This window comes from Arachis ipaensis, chromosome B08 (assembly GCF_000816755.2).
Source record: "Arachis ipaensis cultivar K30076 chromosome B08, Araip1.1, whole genome shotgun sequence".
Classification (NCBI taxonomy): Eukaryota; Viridiplantae; Streptophyta; class Magnoliopsida; order Fabales; family Fabaceae; genus Arachis; species Arachis ipaensis.
This window is the reverse complement of record NC_029792.2, coordinates 25819795-25839718: the sequence shown is the minus strand read 5'-3', so window position 1 is coordinate 25839718 and position 19924 is coordinate 25819795. Positions and strand designations below refer to the sequence as shown.

The following is a 19924-nucleotide window of genomic DNA, read 5'->3' as shown; positions in this document are numbered from 1 at the left end:
TACCCCAAACCCTAACCCTAACTAAACTACACTCACCCACCCTCTTCCTCTAGGCACACACTCACGGACAAGAAAGAAATGAAACAAACAAAGAAAGAAACAAAAGAAAGGGAAGCTGGAACAAGAAAGAGGGAGAAGGGGAAGAGAGAAGGGGGGAGATCCGAGAGGGAGAGAGAGCGTGGGGAGGAGGAGCTCGCCGCCGCCATGACGTCCTGTTGCTCGCGCCACCGCCGTCATCCAGGGAGTTGCCACTCCTGGTCATCGTCGCCGAGCCCGTCAACCCCGTCTCCGCCGTTCGTTGTCCTTGCCGCTGCTAGCTGCGCCATCGCAAAGGAGAGACGCGCGAGAGGAGAGGCCGATTCTGTAACCACCACTGCGCCGTGCTCCATGCCATCGCCGCCGCTGTTCCGTCAAGAGAGAAGGACGCGCGAGAGAGGAGGCAGAACCGCGCGGGAGCTCAGCCGCGAGTGAGGGGATGCGCGCTTGACCCGTCGCCGCCGTTCCGCCCAACCCGACCTGTCGTCGCCGTTCCGCCCAACCCGACCCGTCGCCGAACTGCGTCGCCGTTCGTGAAGCTGTCTCCGTCGCCGCTACTGGAGGTTGCCGTCGGAGCTGCTGCTCCACTTCTGTCGTTCTCCTTTTCACAGTAAGTTGCTCGCCCTCTGAAGCTCTTATTGTAATTGGGTTATCTGTGGTTAAGGATTTTGATGTATGGATCTTATAGGATTAATTTTATGGGTTTGCATGTCGAAATTGAGGTTGTTGCTGAACCACCGGAGCTTCTGGCCACTGTCGGAGTTGCTGCCAGATAAGTTCGGAGTGGCTACTACGTTGTTCTTTTATTCCATTAAGTGTCTCTATCTTGGAATCCTCGCCATTAGTATTCCTTTATGTACTTTAAGGTTTTCGCGACGTTAATATTCTTAGGATTTAGTAACCGAGGTTGCATGTTGTGATTTAGAGCTGTTTATGCTATTATGAAATGTGCGGAGCTGTGAATTGAAGCTGCCGTTGGATTCGGGTCGAAAGGAAAGGAATTCGTTGTCGCATTTATGTTATGGGTTCGTTTATCGAGGTAGGGACCTTTTTCAAAAAACTGTACTTTATAAATTGGAATTGTTATATATGGATACTGATGTGAGAAATGTATCTTTAGTGATTGTGCAAGTCTTAGACCCCTCACTCCCTCACCCCACTCCCTCACTCACCCAATCTCCTTCCACCTCCTTCCTCTCCCTTTCCTCACCACCATCACCACTGCCACCATAGCCATTCATTACTCATAACAAAACAAATTAACAGCAACATTCACAAAACAAAATAAATCAACAAAAAAACCATAAGAAAAAAAAAAGCATAATAATTTCAATAATCACATCAATTTCAATAAATAATAATTCAATAATCATCAACTACAATTTCACTTTTCAGATCCAAAAGTTCAATAATCATCAAGTTACAATTTCAGAAGCAGAAGTTCAAGCAGAGCAGTTTTAATATTATTTTATTAATAGTTAAAGGTAATTTGGTCCAAAAAAATAGAAAAGGACGATTTTATAACGTTTTGTAACGTTGAGGATGATTTTAATAACAAAAAAAGGTCGGGGACGATTTTGATTTTCACCCCAGACCTTAGGGACGATTTCAGTACTTAACCCCAAGTCTTCTGTATTGTTAGTTGTCTTGGTTGGATCTGAATGTTTGTTTGACTGGATTATTGTTGGTTTTGCTAAATAGACGGTTCTCGAAGTTGTTTCCTTAAAGTTTTGAAAATGAATTTAATCCGCTGAAAATGACTTGAGTTTGAATCTGTTTTCTTAAAATATGAGAATGATATGAATTTTCGGAATTAGTTTGATTTTAAACTGATTTTGTTTTGAACCTATGGACGAGGTTGAGGAATGGTTTGGTTGGAACGCGAAAAGGGTGGCGAAGTCCAAGTTTTAGGGGAGATGTTGTCGAATTTTTATAAGCTTTGAGATTAGTTTTCAAATGTGATTTAGAAAAGGATTAGGATTTGAGAGGTTCTATTATTTGGTTCTTGATTTATTAAGAAATTGGAAGCTCGAGTTTAATCTGTTTAAGCAAAGTTTATGTTTTAGGATTGATGTAAATATGAAAGGACCTACATTTTTGAACTTTGATTAAAGGAGTACTTTTGAAGAAGTTTTAGGGGATTTTAAAAGAAATTAAACTTTGATTAATTAAGTTCATTTTGCTTTTAAATTATTCTTTAAATTTTGATTTAGCAAGATTAAACAATTCCGGGCCTTTGGAAAGGATACCAATTTAAGAATGAAATGAAATTGGTTTGGAACTTAGTGTTTTAAACATGCTTTGGTTTTGGTTTTAAATCTCCATTTTAATTGATTTCAATAATTTTGGTTTTAAAATTGGTTTCATTGTCACTATTATTTTACATGCTTTGGTTTTTGTTTTAAGTCTCTATTTCAATTGACTTCAAATTAAGTAATTATGATTTTGAGTCTTGAATCTTTTCCAAGGTTGTTAATTAATAACTTTGATTTAAAATAGTTAAATGAATGATTTTAAAAGTAAAGGATTTGAGTCTTTTCAAAGAGAATTCCCATTTGATATGATTTTTAAGAAAAAAGTGGATTATGAACTTGGAATAATTTGAGACATGAGGATTTTAGAGTTAAGACTGAGATGGATTGATTTTGGTTTCTGTTCCGAGGGTTACCTGAAACTGTAGGTCGATCTCGGATGAGATCTTCTGTACTGGTCGGAGATGACGTGTCCGGCTGGCTGGTTGCGGCCGGAGCTGTTGTGTTCGACTTGTTGGACTGACTGCGCCTCTGATCCTTGGTCACCGGAAGGTGGGGGGTACCTGCAAGAGACTCCGATGCTTAAGTTAGCATGGGTATTAAACAGGTTTTTAGTAGAATCAGAGTATGAGTTATATCTGGGTGCTCCAGTGTATTTATAATGGTGTAGAGTGACCTTTTTAGATAAGATAAGTTAGTTATCTTATCTTATCTTATCTTATCTTTGGGTGAGGTCAGCTTATCTTCAAGGGAACCGCCCTTATCTCTATAGGCTCGGAGTGCCTGTGGATTTGGGTCGTGTTCCTCTATTTGGACCCTTTATTGGGCTTTCCTGTCGATTGGCCGAGCTCTTTAGAAGAAGAGGTCGGATAGTCTGACCTGAAGAGGTCGGTCGCTTTGTCGCCAATCATCCCGGGTCGGATAGCTCGACCCAGGGTATGAACAGTGCCCTTGCTTGAGCTCGGTCTTCTTTTTTTGAGGTCGAGTCCTTTGACTTCGGTCTTTCTTTAGTGAAACCGAGTTCAAGCATTTTGTCGATTTCTTCCTTTTGTAGAATCTTTTGAACGTACAACGTTTTCCTCTAAAAGCACGCGCTTTTATACCAACACCTTGTTCTAGGGAACATGCGATGGTTTAATACCTTCATTAATTGGTATTAATTGCCCCATTTCTCCTGGCCTTATTTTGAATTTTGCTTCCTGTTCATACCCTGGGTCGAGCTATCCGACCCGGGATGATTGGCGACAAAGCGACTGACCACTTCAGGTCAGACTATCCGACCTCTTTACAAAAGAGGTCGGCCAAATCGACAAGAAAGCCCAATAAAGGGCCCAAATAGAGGAACATGACCCAAATCCACAGGCAGTCCGAGCTTACAGAGATAAGGGTGGTTCCCTTGAAGATAAGCTGATCTCACCCAAAGATAAGATAAGATAAGATAAGATAACTAACTTATCTTATCTAAAAAGGTCACTCTATAACCATTATAAATACACTGGAGCACCCAGGTATAACTCATACTCTGATTCTACTAAAAACATGTTTAATACCCATGCTAACTTAAGCATCGGAGTCTCTTGCAGGTACCCCCCACCCTCCGGTGACCAGGGATCAGAGACGCAGTTAGTCCAACAAGTCGGACACAACAGCTCCTACCACAACCAGGCAGCCGGACACGTCATCTCCGACCAGTACAGAAGATCTCATCCGAGATCGACCTACAGTTTCAGGTAACCCTCGGAACACTTCCTCAGAAAAACGGTTTCTCTTCTTCGCTCTTCTTCGTAACTTCTCCCTTTACTCTCTCGCTTTCTGTTTCTTGCTTAGAGTTCGTAGTTCCTTCCCGTGACGCCTGCTTTGCTACTGCTTTTTGTGGAAGAGGGGTGATTCTTTCGCCTGTCGCTTCCGCTTTTCTGCTTTCCTTTGCGGCCTTCTCCCATTTTTCCAGGTTTGGTTCTTCTTCCTTCCTCTTTCTACGTTACTTTTTGTGTCTGTTTTGAGAAAATTTTGATTTTGCTTGGAGAAAGTTTGGATCTTTCTGCCTTTTGCTGTGCCTGATCGCTGTGTGTTCTGAAGTTTCTTTGTCTTTTGCACGAGCTTTTTTCGCTTTTAGTGTTGCTTGATGCTTTTAGGGCCTTTGCATGTTATCACCGTTTCTGCTTGCGCCTTCGATGATGGTTTTTGCTTGATTCTAAAAAAGGTTGTGTCTTTGATGATTTTCTGCTTGGCATTTTTTATGTTGACAATGCTCCTTGCTGATAGACTGTAGGAAGATAGTGGTTTTGATGACTTTGTATTTTTCCTCTTTGAAATGTTTGCTATTTGAGATCTTCTTTTCTTGTTTGAGAAATGTCGGGACGTAAGCTGTAGCTTTTTCCTGAAACCTTGCTTTGTTACTGCCTCCAAAGGATGCCCCGAGACTTTGGTTTAAGTCTTGGGGTTTTCCTTTTCTTGTTTGTTCGTCTGTCGAGTTGTTTTGCCCCTCGTCCGAGATATTTTTTAGTAATCCAATCTTCTTTTCTTATTATAGGATTAGTTGGCCTCATGTCTTCTCACAATAACGTTGTAGAGGTGTCTTCTAAAGTTCCCGAGGGGATGTCCGATTGGCTGGACTCCCTTGTCTTAATGTGTGTCTCTGTCGTGGATGCTAAATTTTGTGTAGAGCTGAGGAAACGTCATAGGATCTGTGGTAACAGTGCTCGGAAGAGGGATTATGAGCTCGTAGCTCCTGACTCTGATGAGAGGGCTTGTTTTCCTACTTTCGTCGAGGGGGAGCGTCCCTTCTTCTACGCCTATGAATATTTCTTCAGCCAGTTGGACGTTATTTTTCCTTTTACTGCTTTCGAGACCGACTTGTTGTGGTCATGTAATATTGCTCCATCCCAGCTTCATCCGAATTCTTGGGATTTTATCAAAATATTTCAACTGCTTTGCCAAGAGTTAGGTGTAACACCTTCTGAAACTCTTTTCCTCTATCTTTTTGTCTCGGCCAAGCCCGGAGGTTCTTCCAAAAAGAAAGCTTCCTGGGTTTCTTTCAGATCGGCCCAGGGGCATAAAGTTTTTGCCATGTATGATGAGTCCTTAAAAGATTTTAAGAATTATTTCTTCCGAGTCCGTGCTGTTGAGGGGGTCCGCCCCTTTTTTCTTGATGAGAATGACGAGCCTGCTTTTCCTCTAGAGTGGCAAAAGAATGTGAGAGTTCCACGCTATACATGGGAGATGCTTAATGAGGTTGAGCGGGCTTTTGTAGTTGTTCTTGAAGATTTGTGGGGGGAACCACCCCATCTGGATACAAAAAGATTCTTGAGTGATCCATCTTTGGTTCGAACTGCTTTGGGTACTGTCTGACTTGTTTTTATACTTGTTTCTGAGCTTTTCTTCTCCTATGTTGTAACTCGTCATTTATGGTTGATTCTGTATTTTCAGAGATGTCGAAAAACAATGATTCCATGAAGGCCTACAAGAAGGCGAAGAAGGCTGCTGCTGCTCAAAACATCTCGGCCAAGGCGGCTGGAGAGGGATCTTCTCAAGTTCCTGTGAAGCCGCCCGTGCCAAGTTCTCCTGGGCCAAGGAAGGTGATCCCCACTCCTCGAGTTCATCTGACTGATCCTCCACAGACTTCTGTCATTGCTTCTGGTGCTCCTCCCCACAAGAAACAGAAAACAATTGAGGCCTTTAACCTTGACGCCACGCCCCTGATTTTAATGCAATCGAATTCGTAGATCAGCAAATCGGTCCCTACGGTACCCTCCCCATGGATGATGTGTCAATCCTTCGCCATCTAGATTTTATGACCCGAAACAGTGTTAAAATGGCGTATATGGGGGCTGCCCTGTACTGAACTACTCAGAATCTTCCTCTCCATGCCACCAAGGAGTTTATGGAGGAGGCTAAACAGGAGTTCGACCGAATGAAGGGCCTGAAGGAAGAGCTTGAGGTAAAGGTAGCCAAGTTGGAGAAGGATCTGGAGAACGAAAAGACGAGTTCCCTTGCTCTGGCGGCTTCTGTGCGGTTGGCCGAGGACACGGCATTGAGGCATAAGGACAGTTATGTGACATCTTATCGGGAGGTGGTGCGCCTGAGGGAGGAGTTGGAGAATGCGCGAGCTGATTACTCCAAGCTCCAGGGTCATCTTGTTGGCAGCGTAACTGCTGCCTATGAGAGCTTGAGGGAACAGGTTCGGATTATTGCTCCCGAGGCCGACCTTACTCTTTTCAGCCTGGATAATGTTGTGAGGGATGGTAAGATTGTCCCTGATGACCAGGATGATGATGATGTTGAACCTCCCCCTGTGTCTTCTGCCAAAGTGTCAGCCTTTTCAGTTCCTCCAGTTGTGTCTGACCCGGATTGCCAGATTCTAAACCGGGATGATGGAACCGTGGATGCTGTGCCTATTCAGACTCGGCCTCCTTCTCCCTGTACTGATGCTGCCGGGAAGGCTCCCGATCTTTGCTGATTTCTCTTTGGATATTTGTGTAGTCGGCCCGGCTTGTGGGCTTTTAAACTCCTTATTTGTAATTTGAATATTTTGCTGACTGTTGATATTCCTTTTGGTTGCTGTTTTGGCAACTTTACTTTGAAAAACAACAAGTAGCTTTCAAGCTTTTGGGCCTGACCCTGAAGCTCTATAATATTGTTTTTTATATCCTGCTTGTTTGCGCTTGTCTTAGCACTTTTTGAAAATGTCGGAGCCTTCGGCCTCTTTGGATTGCTTTGCACTTGTTGCTTGTGGGTTGGATCCTTTGAGGTCGTGGATGGGCGGTTCCAACTTTTTTCTTGGTTTTCTTGCTCTTGCTTGTATTTCTAGCGATCCATAACCGATTTCTTTACGTTGGTCCTCTTTCCAGTTACTTTTGCAGTCCTCTGTTTTGGACCTTTGCTAGGTCTCTTTTCGGAACTACTTTTATAACTTGTTTGTGGGAGGTTGACCTCTTTATGCCGTCCTCTTCTAAGTTATTTTTGTAATCCTCTTTCTTGGACCTTTATCAGGTCTCTTTCAGGGATTACTTGTATAACTTGTTTGTAGGAGACCGACTTCGTTAGGTCAATTTCTTCTAAGCTATTTTTGTAATCCTCTTTCTTGGACCTTTGTCAGGTCTCTTTCAGGGATTACTTTTATAACTTATTTTTGTAGGAGACCGACTTCGTTAGGTCGATCTCTTCTAAGTTATTTTGTAATCCTCTTTCTTGGACCTTTGTCAGGTCTCTTTCAGGGATTACTTATATAACTTATTTTGTAAGAGACCGACTTCGTTAGGTCGATCTCTTCTAATTTATTCTTGTAATCCTCTTTCTTGGATCTTTGTCAGGTCTCTTTCAGGGATTACTTTTATAACTTGTTTGTAGGAGACCGACTTCGTTAGGTCGATCTCTTCTAAGTTATTTTTGTAATCCTCTTTCTTGGACCTTTGTCAGGTCTCTTTTAGGGATTACTTTTATAACTTATTTGTAGGAGACCAACTTCGTTAGGTCGATCTCTTCTAAGTTATTTTTGTAATCCTCTTTCTTGGACCTTTGTCAGGTCTCTTTCAGAGATTACTTATATAACTTATTTTTGTAGGAGACCGACTTCGTTAGGTCGATCTCTTCTAAGTTATAGCAATTCCTCTTTTATAGGGTTGGCCAGACCTCTTTCCAGGAATTTGCTGATAACTTGGTTTGACTTGGTCCGACTTCTCTATGTCGGCCAGTCTTTAAGTTATTATTTAGCAATCCATAAGACCTCGTCAGGTTCTTTTTTCAAATCACTTTCGATAACTTCTTGCATTATTATGTGTTCATCTTTGCTGATTTGTAGAAGGTGGTTTCTGTCTTTCTTCGGTCGACCTTTAGATGAATCGCGTTTTCATCTTTATTGGTCTTTCATCGTGATCGTGCAGTGAATTTATTTTTCACTTTTGCCGATCTGTTGCTTTATAATCGGACGATGAATGCTTCAAATTAATGCGTCTTAAGAATTTGTAGAATATCTAAAAATATATTTTATTCAAAGGCAAGTGCAAATATGCGGGAGTTTTTCATCCCTTTAAGTTGGATAATTTCTGGATTTCAACTTGGTGCCTCATTAAAAAACCTTTTCAGGAAAAAGAGTGCATCCGAGGTCTGTTACCTTCTCTAGCTATAATACCTTCTTAGGTTGCAAGCGTGCCATGATCTGGGGAGCTCTCATCCATCGAGTTCGGACAGTCTGTAGTAGCCCTTTCCAAGTACTTCTGTAACTCGGTAAGGTCCTTCCCAGTTTGCTGCCAGCTTTCCTTCTCCAGGTCGAGTTGTTCCAATATCATTTCGGATTAGAATGAGATCATTCTCAGTGAAACTCCTTGGCACTACCCTTTGATTATATCTCGAAGCCATTCGGCGCTTTAGCGCTTCTTCTCTGATCCGAGCTCTTTCTTGGATTTTTGGAAGTATGTCGAGCTCTTCTCTTTGACGTTTAGAGTTGGCTTGTTCATTGTAGTGGACCACTCTAGGGGACCCTTCCTCGACCTCTACTGGGATCATTGCCTCCACTCCGTACACTAACTGAAATGGTGATTCGTTTGTGGTAGAATGTGGCGTTGTTCGATATGCCCATAGGACTTGTGGGAGTTCTTCGGCCCAAGATCCCTTTGCTTCTTGTAGTCTCCATTTCAGCCCAGCCAATATGACTTTGTTGGCAGCTTCAGCCTGTCCATTGGCTTGAGGATGTTCGACGGAGGTGAACTAGTGTTTTATGTTCAAGTCGGCTGCTAATTTCCTGAAACCTGCATCTGTGAATTGAGTGCCATTGTCCGTGGTGATGGAGTGTGGAACCCCGAACCTCGTGACAATGTTCCTATATAGGAATTTTCGGCTTCTTTGAGCAGTGGCATTGGCTAGGGGCTCTGCCTCAATCCACTTTGTAAAATAGTCTACTCCGACTATGAGGAATTTGACTTGTCCTGATCCCTAGGGAAAGGGTCTGAGAAGATCAAGTCCCCATTTTGTAAATGGCCAAGGTGAGGTTACGCTGATGAGCTCTTCTGGCGGGGCGATGTGAAAGTTGGCATGTTTCTGGCATGGTGGGCATGTCCTTACAAACTCTGTAGCTTCTTTTTGTAAAGTTGGCCAGTAGAATCCCGCCCGAAGTACCTTTTTGGTGAGAGCTTGTGCCCCGAGATGATTGCCACAAATGCCACTGTGTACTTCCTCTAAGACTTCCCTTGTGTTGGAGGTCGGCACACATTTTAACAACGGTAGCGAGATCCCTCTCTTGTATAGGGTGTTGTTTATGATAGTGTAGTACTGAGCCTCCCGTTTTAACCTCTTTGCCTCCTTTTCATCTGTGGGGAGTGTTTATGCTTTGAGGTAGTTAATTATGGGGGTCATCCATCCTTGATCCTGACTTGTTATGGCTAGGACTTTTTCCTCTTCCCAGATTGACGGGTTCTGTAGCATTTCCTGGATGAGGCTTCTATTGTTACCCCCTGGTTTGGTGCTGGCTAGTTTCGAGAGTGCATCAGCTAGGGCATTTTGTTCGCGGGGTATGTGGCAGATCTTATATTCCCCGAGTTGTCCGAGCTGTTCCTTGGTTTTATCCAAATACTTTTTCATGGTGGGATCTTTGGCTTGGTAGCTCCCTGTTATTTGCGAGGTGACTACTTGTGAATCGCTGAAGATGTTGAGTTTTTGAGCTCCGACCTCCTTAGCCAGCTTCAAACCAGCTAGTAACGCTTCATATTCCGCTTGGTTGTTCGAGGCGGGGAACCTAAATTTGAGGGAAAGCTCAACTTGGGTTTCTTGGTTGCTTTCTATTATCACACATGCGCCGCTTCCAGTCTTATTTGAGGAACCGTCCACATAGAGATTCCATTCTGTGGGGTTTCCAGGGTATCTGTGAATTCTGCAATGAAGTCGACTAAGTACTGTGATTTGATGGCTGTCCGAGCTTCATATTGGAGGTCGAACTCGGATAATTCGACTGCCCATTGTAAAATTCTGCCTGCTAAATCTGTTTTCTGCAATATCCCTTTTATGGGTTGGTCGGTTCGAACCTTAATGGTGTGAGCCTGGAAGTACGGGCGAAGTCGTCGAGATGTCAGTATGAGAGTATAGGCAAACTTTTCTATTTTTTGGTAGTTTAGCTCGGATCCCTGCAGCGCTTTACTAATGAAGTATATAGGTTGTTGCCCTTTGTCGTCCTCCCAAACCAGTGCTGTGGCTACTGCCCGACTTTCTACCGCAAGGTACAGTATGAGTGGTTCTTCCTTTCGTGGTCGAGTTAGAATAGGTGGTTGTTCTAGGAAGTTTTTGAAATCCTGGAAGGCTTGCTCGCATTCCTTTGTCCATTCGAAATTTTTTCCTTTCCTTAAAGTGGCGTGGAAGGGGAGAGATCTTATCACTGATCCCGCTAAGAATCTGGATAAGGCTGCCAATCTCCCGTTGAGTTGTTGTATCTCTCTGACACAAGTTAGGCTCTTTATGTTGAGTATGGCCTGGCATTTGTCTGGATTCGCTTCAATTCCTCTTTGTGTGAGCATGAAACCTAAGAATTTGCCCGCTTCTACTGTAAAGGTGCATTTTGCGGGATTGAGTTGCATGTCGTGCTTCCTTATAGTGTCGAACACTTGAGCCAGGTCGGACAATAATGCCTCTTCGCTTTGTGTCTTTATCAACATGTCGTCCACATAGATTTTCATGATTTTTCCGATGTGATCTGAGAAGACCTTATTCATTAGCCTTTGATAAGTAGCTCCCGCATTCTTGAGACCGAAATGCATCACAATGTAGCAGTAATTTGCTTTTGGCGTCAAAAATGAGATCTTTTCTTAATTTGGTAGATACATGGGGATTTGGTTGTATCCGTAATATGCATCCATAAACGAGAGGTATCTATATCCGGAGGAAGCATCTACCAGAGCGTCGATACTTGGGAGTGGGTAAGGATCTTTTGGGCAGGCTTTGTTGAGGTCGGTGTAGTCGGTGCACATTCGCCACTTCCCATTTGATTTTTTCACCAAGACGACGTTAGCTAGCCATAGTGGGTACTTGACTTCTCTTATGAATCCTGCCTCCAGTAGTGCTTATACCTGTTCTTCCACAGCTTGGGATCGCTCTGGCCCAAGTTTTCTTCATCTCTGCTGTACCGGCCGAGATCCTGGATAGACCGCCAACTTGTGACACATTAGCTTGGGGTCTATGCCTGGCATGTTTGCATCTTTCCATGCAAAGAGATCGACATTATCTCGCAAGAACTGTACTAGTAATTCCTTTGCATCTCCTTTCAGGATCGTGCCAATATTAGTCGTTTTGTCCGAGGTGTCTCCGATCTGAACTTTCTCTATTTCACCTTCGGGCTGTGGACGCAGTTCTTCTCGTCTCTGGACTCCACCAAGCTTAATTGTATGGAACTCTTATCCTCTGCCTCTGAGGTTTAGACTTTCGTTATAACAGCGGCGTGCCATCTTTTGATCTACTTTTTGATGAGCGGATAATTTATACGCTTTTTGGCATTGTTTTTAGTATGTTTTTAGTAGGATCTAGTTACTTTTAGGGATGTTTTTATTAGTTTTTATGTTAAATTCACATTTTTGGACTTTACTATGAGTTTGTGTATTTTTCTGTGATTTCAGGTATTTTCTGGCTGAAATTGAGGGACTTGAGCAAAAATCAGATTCAGAGGTTGAAGAAGGACTGCTGATGCTGTTGGATTCTGACCTCCCTGCACTCAAAGTGAATTTTCTGGAGCTACAGAACTTCAATGGCGCGCTCTCAACGGCGTTGGAAAGTAGACATCCAGGGCTTTCCAGCAATATATAATAGTCCATACTTTGCCCGAGTTTAGACGACGCAAAAAGGCGTTGAACGCCAGTTCTACGCTGTAGTCTGGAGTTAAACGCCAGAAACACGTCACGAACCAGAGTTGAACGCCAAAAACACGTTACAACTTGGTGTTCAACTCCAAAAAAAGCCTCTGCAAGTGTAAACTTTAAGCTCAGCCCAAGCACAGACCAAGTGGGTCCCAGAAGTGGATTTATGCATCAATTACTTACTTCTGTAAACCCTAGTAGCTAGTTTAGTATAAATAGGACTTTTTACTATTATATTTACACCTTTGGATTATCTTTTGATCCTTTGATCAGGTCTTGGTTACTCCGGTTCCCCTCTGGGGCTGAGACCAATGAACTCCATTATCACTTATGTATTTTCAACGGTAGAGTTTCTGCACTCCATAGATTAAGGTGTAGAGCTCTGCTGTTCCTCATGATTTAATGCAAAGTACTACTGTTTTCTATTCAATTCAACTTATTCCGCTTCTAAGATATCCATTCGCACCCAAGAAACATGATGAATGTGATGATTATGTGATGCTCATCATCATTCTCACTTATGAACGCGTGCCTGACAAACACTTCCGTTCTACATGCAAACAAGCTAGAATGAGTATTTCTTAGATATCTAATACAGAGGACTGAGTCCGAGATATTAGAATCTTTGTGGTATAAGTTAGAACCCATGGATGGCCATTCCTGAGATCTGGAAAGTCTAAACCTTGTCTGTGGTATTCCGAGTAGGATCTAGGAAGGGATGGTTGTGACGAACTTCAAACTCGTGAGTGCTGGGCGTAGTGACAGACGTAAAAGGAGGGTGAATCCTATTCTAGTATGATCGAGAACCTCCAGATGATTAGTCGTGCCGTGACAGAGCATTTGGACCTTTTTCATAGAGAGGATGGGATGTAGCCATTGACAACGGTGATGCCCTATATAAAGCTTGCCATGGAAAGGAGTAGGACTGGTTGGATGAAGACAGCAGGAAAGCAGAGGTTCAGAGGAACGAAAGAATCTCTATACGCTTATCTGAAATTCTCACCAATGAATTACATAAGTATTTCTATCTTTATTTTCTGTTTATTTATTATTATTATTCGAAAACTCCATAACCATTTGATATCCGCCTGACTGAGATTTACAAGATGACTATAGCTTGCTTCATACCAACAATCTCCGTGGGATCGACCCTTACTCACGTAAGGTTTTATTACTTGGACGACCCAGTGCACTTGCTGGTTAGTTGTATCGAAGTTGTGACAAATTATAAATTAAGATTAGAGCACCAAGTTTTTGGAGCCATTACCAGGGATCACAATTTCGTGCACCACTTTTTTATGGCTATCCCCTCTGTAGTTGGGAATTTCATGCATAGATGTGGAGTCAAGACTATTGCACCGAGTTGATTTAGTGTTGTCCGACCTATTAGGGCATTGTAGGCCAAACTCACGTCGACCACAATGTAGTCTATCTTGAGTGTTCTGGATTGGTTCCCTTTTTCGAAGGTTGTATGTAGTGACACATATCCCAGTGGTTGTACTGGGGTATCTCCCAGTCCAAATAGGCTGTTCGGGTATGCTCTAAGCTCCTTTTCTTCTAAGCCGAGTTTGTCGAAGGCTGTTTTGAATAAGATGTCGGCAGAACTCCCTTGGTCTATTAATGTGCGGTGGAGATTGGCGTTTGCTAGTATATTGGTGATGACCATGGGATCGTCGTGTCCTGAGATGATACCGGATGCGTCTTCTTTGGTGAACGTGATCGCAGGGATGTCGGGTGCTTCCTCCTTTCCTTCGACATGATATACTTCTTTGAGGTATCTTTTGCGGGATGATTTGGAGATTCCACCTCCTGCGAATCCTCCATGTATCATATGGACATGTCTTTCTGGCGTACGAGGTGATCGCTCAGCTCGTCCGACATCTTCATCTCTTCGTCTTTTTCTTTGCTCATCATCTCGGGTGGCCAGATACCGATTTAGTTTTCCTTCTCTTACTAATTTTTCTATGATGTTTTTTAAGTCGAAGCATTCGTTGGTGGAATGCCCTCGGACCCGATGATATTCACAGTATTCATTCCGATTTTCTCCTCCTCTTTTGCCTTTGAGTGGTCGAGCTGGGGGTATCTTTTCTGTGTTACAGACTTCTTTGTAAATATCCACAAGGGACACCCGAAGAGGGGTGTAATTATGATACTTTTTGATTTTTTCTCCCGTTCGATCTTCCTTCTTCTTAGATTCTTTATCTCGGTAGGTGAAACCGAATTTCGAGGCTTCTCCAAGTCGGGAATTTTCTTCCATGTTGATGTACTTCTCTGCCCGCTCTTGCACCTCGTCTAGAGATGTGGGGTATTTCTTTGATATGGATTGGCTGAAAGGTCCCTCTCATAGGCCGTTGATGAGGCCCATGACGGCAGCCTCTGTTGGCAAGCTTTGTATGTCTAGGCATGTTTTGTTGAATCTTTCCATGTAGTTGCGAAGACTTTTCCGATCTCCTTGCTTGATACCCAGTAGACTGGGAGCATGCTTAGCTTTGTCTTTTTGGATGGAGAATCTGGCCAGGAACTTTTTGGTCAGGTCGTCGAAGTTTGAGACGGACTTCGGAGGTAGGTTGTCGAACCATCTAATTGCTGTCTTTGTGAGAGTCGTTGGAAAAGCTTTGCAGCGAACGACATTTGAAGCGTCGGTGAGGTACATTCTGCTTCTGAAGTTGCTGAGATGATGGTTGGGATCTGTGGTGCCATCATACAAAGTCATATCCGGAAGTTTGAAGTCTTTAGGGATTTTAGTCTTCATGATTTCCCTAGTGAATGGATCTTGATCCTTGCGAGAGTTGTCCTCAGAGGTGGTCCGGGTAGCTTTTGCTTCGAGATCGGCTTCAAGTTGTAGGAGTTTATCTTCTAATTCTCGACGTCGCCTTACCTCTCTTTGTAGATCCTTGCCAACTTCTTGCTGGTACTGGCTTTCTTTTTCGAGTTGCTTTAGGCGATCTTGAAGTGCTTCTATTACTCCCGGATGTGATGAGTTTTTGTCTCCATTAGATTCTGGAGTATCCTTTGGTGTGGCATCTGTATTTTTGTGCGGCGTTCTGTCCTCTAGATCTGAGTTGTGATCGTTGTCATGGTCGTCCGCCATGGTGATGGGATGACTTCCAGGTTCCCCGGCAACGGCGCCAATGTTCCGAGGTTTACCTGAAACTGTAGTCGATCTTGGATGAGATCTTCTGTACTGGTCGGAGATGACGTGTCCGGCTGGCTGGTTGCGGCCGGAGCTGTTGTGTCCGACTTGTTGGACTAACTGCGCCTCTGATCCTTGGTCACCGGAGGGTGGGGGTACCTGCAAGAGACTCCGATGCTTAAGTTAGCATGGGTATTAAACAGGTTTTTAGTAGAATCAGAGTATGAGTTATACCTGGGTGCTCCAGTGTATTTATAATGGTGCGGAGTGACCTTTTTAGATAAGATAAGTTAGTTATCTTATCTTATCTTATCTTATCTTTGGGTGAGGTCAGCTTATCTTCAAGGGAACCGCCCTTATCTTCGTAGGCTCGGACTGCCTGTGGATTTGGGTCGTGTTCCTCTATTTGGGCCCTTTATTGGGCTTTCTTGTCGATTGGCCGAGCTCTTTAGAAGAAGAGGTCGGATAGTCTGACCTGAAGAGGTCGGTCGCTTTGTCGCCAATCATCCCGGGTCGGATAGCTCGACCCAGGGTATGAACAGTTTCAAAGTAAAGAGATTTGAGAAAAAGTGACTTATAGCTTAAATGATGATTGATTTGATATGAATTGTTAATGAAGTGCGGAAATGATGATGAATAAATGAATATGTGGCCTTTGCACTTCTTTTATCTGAGATACGAGTTTCTCTGGGTAAAGTACCGTGCCTTGCCATCACGTATTTCAGGTTGAGACTCGATACTCTGTTGACCCTACGATGTAAGTGTGACCAGACACTTATAAATTCCCGAGAATGTTGACCCCCATTGAGCAATTATATATATATCTGAGAAAAAACTATGCATAGACTCTTGGGATGCGCATCGAGGGACAGTCCAAAGGTTTAGCTAATCGAACTTATCGGGTTGGCTTGATAACTAACAGATCTGAGAAAAAGCTATGCATAGACTATTGGGGATACGCGTTGGGAGACAGTCCAGGGTTTAGCAGCCGGACTTGTCGGGTTGACTTAATAACTGACAGATGAGACTCATCAGCCATAGGGCAAGCATTCATCATTTGCATCTATGTGACATTGTTTGGGTGTGCATATTGTACTTGATTTGCCTATGTGAATAATTATGTTTAATTGCTAATTGCTCTACTTGATGTAACTGCTTGAGTGTAGAACATTCCTACTTGTGTTTGTGAGTGAAAATTGGTTGGATTGGCTTTTGTTTAAATTGTTTGGGCCTAGGGCCGTGGTTGGTTATGAGATGAGCCGAAGGCCATGCTTGGTTTGTGTTTTGGTTTAGAAAAGTATGAAAAAACTAAACTGGTTCAGCATAGACTTAATGAACCTATGCTTGGAATAGTTTGGTCATTTATATTGTTTAGGAAAAACTTTTAAAAAGGCTTTTGGATTTTATTTTTAGAATTAACAGTTTTCTAGTTTAAAAAGGATTTCGGATTTTGTTTGAATATGAATCTTCGGTTTTGTAAAGATACATAAGGCGGTTATTAATCACTATTTTTAAAAAACAGTTTTATTTTTCACATATTCTATTATAGTAATTCTCTAACCCCATAGTGAGAACCTGCGAGGACGATGTTCTCACTCCCCTACAGGTCCTTTCTTTTTCAGGTTATGGGCGACGAAGTTCGAAAGAGCTTATTTATTTTCCTTTTCTGTTTTAACAATATTGTGGTGTATTAGTACTTTTTCCATCGCCTTTATCTTTACAAGTTTTTATAAGAGGGATAGGATTCTGATTATGTAATGCTTGTAAAATTAATAAGATGTATATATATGTATCCTCTGTAAGTATTGAGTTTTGTATGAATGTATGTTATCTATTAAAAAGTTTTTCGAGCGGTAATACGATTTAAGTTTTAAACAGGCTCATATTTTAGTATTAAATATCATAAGAGTCGTCGTAATACTCGAATTAACAGAGTGACACAGTCGGAAGCATGACATTCTGATAGTTAGGGTATTATATATATTTATGTTTATAATTAAAATATGAATAAAAATACAAAAAATTATCAGGATAGTTAATTTTTTTGTTCATAATTTTTTTTATTATTTTTGTTGTGAAAAGTTTAATTATTTTAATAATTAATTATTTTTTAAAAAAGATAATTGAATAACACAAAAAAGTCTTATTAAGAGTAATTTATTTATATATGATTAAAAAATAATTGAATAATTATATACGGTAAAAAATTAATATTATTAAAAAATAAAATTAAAATTTATTTTAAAATTAAAAATAAAGTTTATTTAAAAATTAAATTAAAAATCATACTTTTTTTTCTTTTTTCTAAAATTTATCTACGAGTAATTTTATAAGTATTTTATAAGTATTTTTTATAAACATGTGGGTAAGATATAGTTGAGTTTTACAGCATGTTTGAACACCTTTAAATGATGGAATTAGAATTCAATTTCATCAAGAAATGAATTCCTAAAGAAATGGAATTCAATTCCATAGTTTGGAACAACTAACTCATTTAATGAGATAGAATTGAATTCCATTGTTTGGAATGACTTGTTGATCAATTACATTATTTCTCTAAGATATTTTTACCCCTCAATAAATATTAAGTATAATTTTATTTATCAAATAAAATAGATAATATAATTATATAAATTACTTATAAGTAAAATTGGTCTAACACAACCTCACCAATTAGATCCATCTCACCCATGAAATCATGATAGATGAAATTTTTTTAAAAATGAGAAATTTAAATTATTTTAAAAAAATCAACATCTCATAACTTTTTTATTTTTTTTCTATAATCTTATTTGTGTGTGATTATGACACTCATTTAATATGATCATGTTTTTGTTAAAAAATAATAAAATTAAAAATGAGATAACCCCATAAGCGATAAACATAACAAAGTTTAATTTAAAACAAAATACTCATAATTCATATCAATAAATCAACCTCACATGACCCTCATAGAAGTTTTGAGTTTCCATCACGCTAAACATAACATAAAAGTCTAAATAGTAGAGATTTCATCATACTAAGTATAACATAAAAAAGGAACATTAGTTTAAGAAAAATACGGTTTAAGAAAGTGAAGAGATTGTGGAATATTATAATTTGGACAAGGGTATTTTGGATATTGCATAGTTTAAGTGAGATTTAGGTGAGAATTGATTTTGAAATCAGACCAAAGTAGGTCTAATTTATAAATGAGGTAAAATGAGAATTGGAATTCTCATCGGAATTCAACTTCATATTTTTTTTTCTATTCCAAAGCAAGGAATAGAATTCAATTCATCTATGATTTCAAATCAGATGTATTCAAAACAGGCTGTTAGTGAAAAAATCAACTCGTAGGTTGAGTTAGGGTTGAGTCTAAACCTTACTCTATCCTACCCATTGTCACACCTAAACTTAAACTTTTGGGAAAAGTAGTTTCATGACATGGTATCAAGATTCTATATATGTCCGAAAGGTCTAGAGTTTGATTATTGGTGAATCTCAAAAGAGAAAAAATAACATAAGACAAATAAAAGAAGAAAAGAAGACTTATGCAAAAATATAACAAATCCAAAAAGAAACTCTTATTTGGAGGAGAATGTTAGAGATATAATCATTCATGTTGCCTCCTCCTATCAACTTAAGCTCTACAAATATTTGTGTTATATTAATAAATTTTTGTACTCTTTAACAAAAATTTATGTGCTAAAGAAGCGCAACAACAACAACAACAACAACAACAACAACAACAACAACAACAACAACAACAACAACAACAACAACAACAACAGCAACAACAACAACAATAATGACCCATTTGTGTATTTTTTATTAAACTTGTGCCAATTTAATTAGATTTAATTATAAAAATGCTCTTACATATAATATCACCGTTAAGGTAAGCTCTCCAGTGTAGATATAGAGATTCTATCTGTAAGGTCCCACATCGATTCGGGAGGGAAACGAAGCATGCCTTATAAGGGTGTGGATATCTCTCCCTAGCATGATGCATTTTGACGAGTGAGTGTGGGGGGTTTCGGCTATCATCCTTATCGTCAAAGGCAAAACCGTGAGGCCTTGTGTGCCAAAGCGGACAATATCGTGCAAGCGGGTGGTCTAGGCTGTTACAGATGGTATCAGAGGCGGAGGCTGGATCGATGTGCCAGTGAGGGCGCTGGGCTCCCTTAGAGGGGTGGATTGTAAGGTCCCACATCGATTGGGGAGGGGAACGAAGCATGCCTTATAAGGGTGTGGATATCTCTCCCTAACATGACGCGTTTTGACGAGTGAGTGTGGGGGGCTTCGGCTATCATCTCTATCGTCAAAGGCAAAATCGTGAGGCCTTGTGTGCCAAAACAGACAATATCATGACGCGTTTTGACGAGTGAGTGTGGGGGGTTTCGGCTATCATCCCTATCGTCAAAGGCAAAACCTGACGAGTGAGTGTGGGGTCTGAGTGCGACAAGTGTTGATAGATTTAGACATTTTCTGCAGAATTACAGCGTTGATCTCCTGGAAGGTCCAGTCAAATACATGTTTGAATTACACAATAATTAGTAATTACTTTGATGTTAATCACGCTTTGGTAATATGGACTTTTTTTATATTTTTTTATTATATGAGATGTATAAATATTAAGTTTATTAAAAAAAAAATAATAATATTATTTATATCTTTTTTTTGTAATGGACTTA

General features: G+C 40.9%; 1 long non-coding RNA gene across 1 annotated transcript in view; it reads right to left on the bottom strand.

Annotated features, from left to right (window-relative positions):
* Positions 1-19042, bottom strand: part of LOC110265831 — a 21721-nt gene extending 2679 nt beyond the window's left edge. The window contains exons 1-2 of the long non-coding RNA XR_002352226.1: positions 19032-19042; positions 18675-18688 (exon numbers count right to left, since the gene is read on the bottom strand). This is a non-coding gene — a long non-coding RNA (uncharacterized LOC110265831). The remainder of the gene's footprint in view (positions 1-18674; positions 18689-19031) is intronic.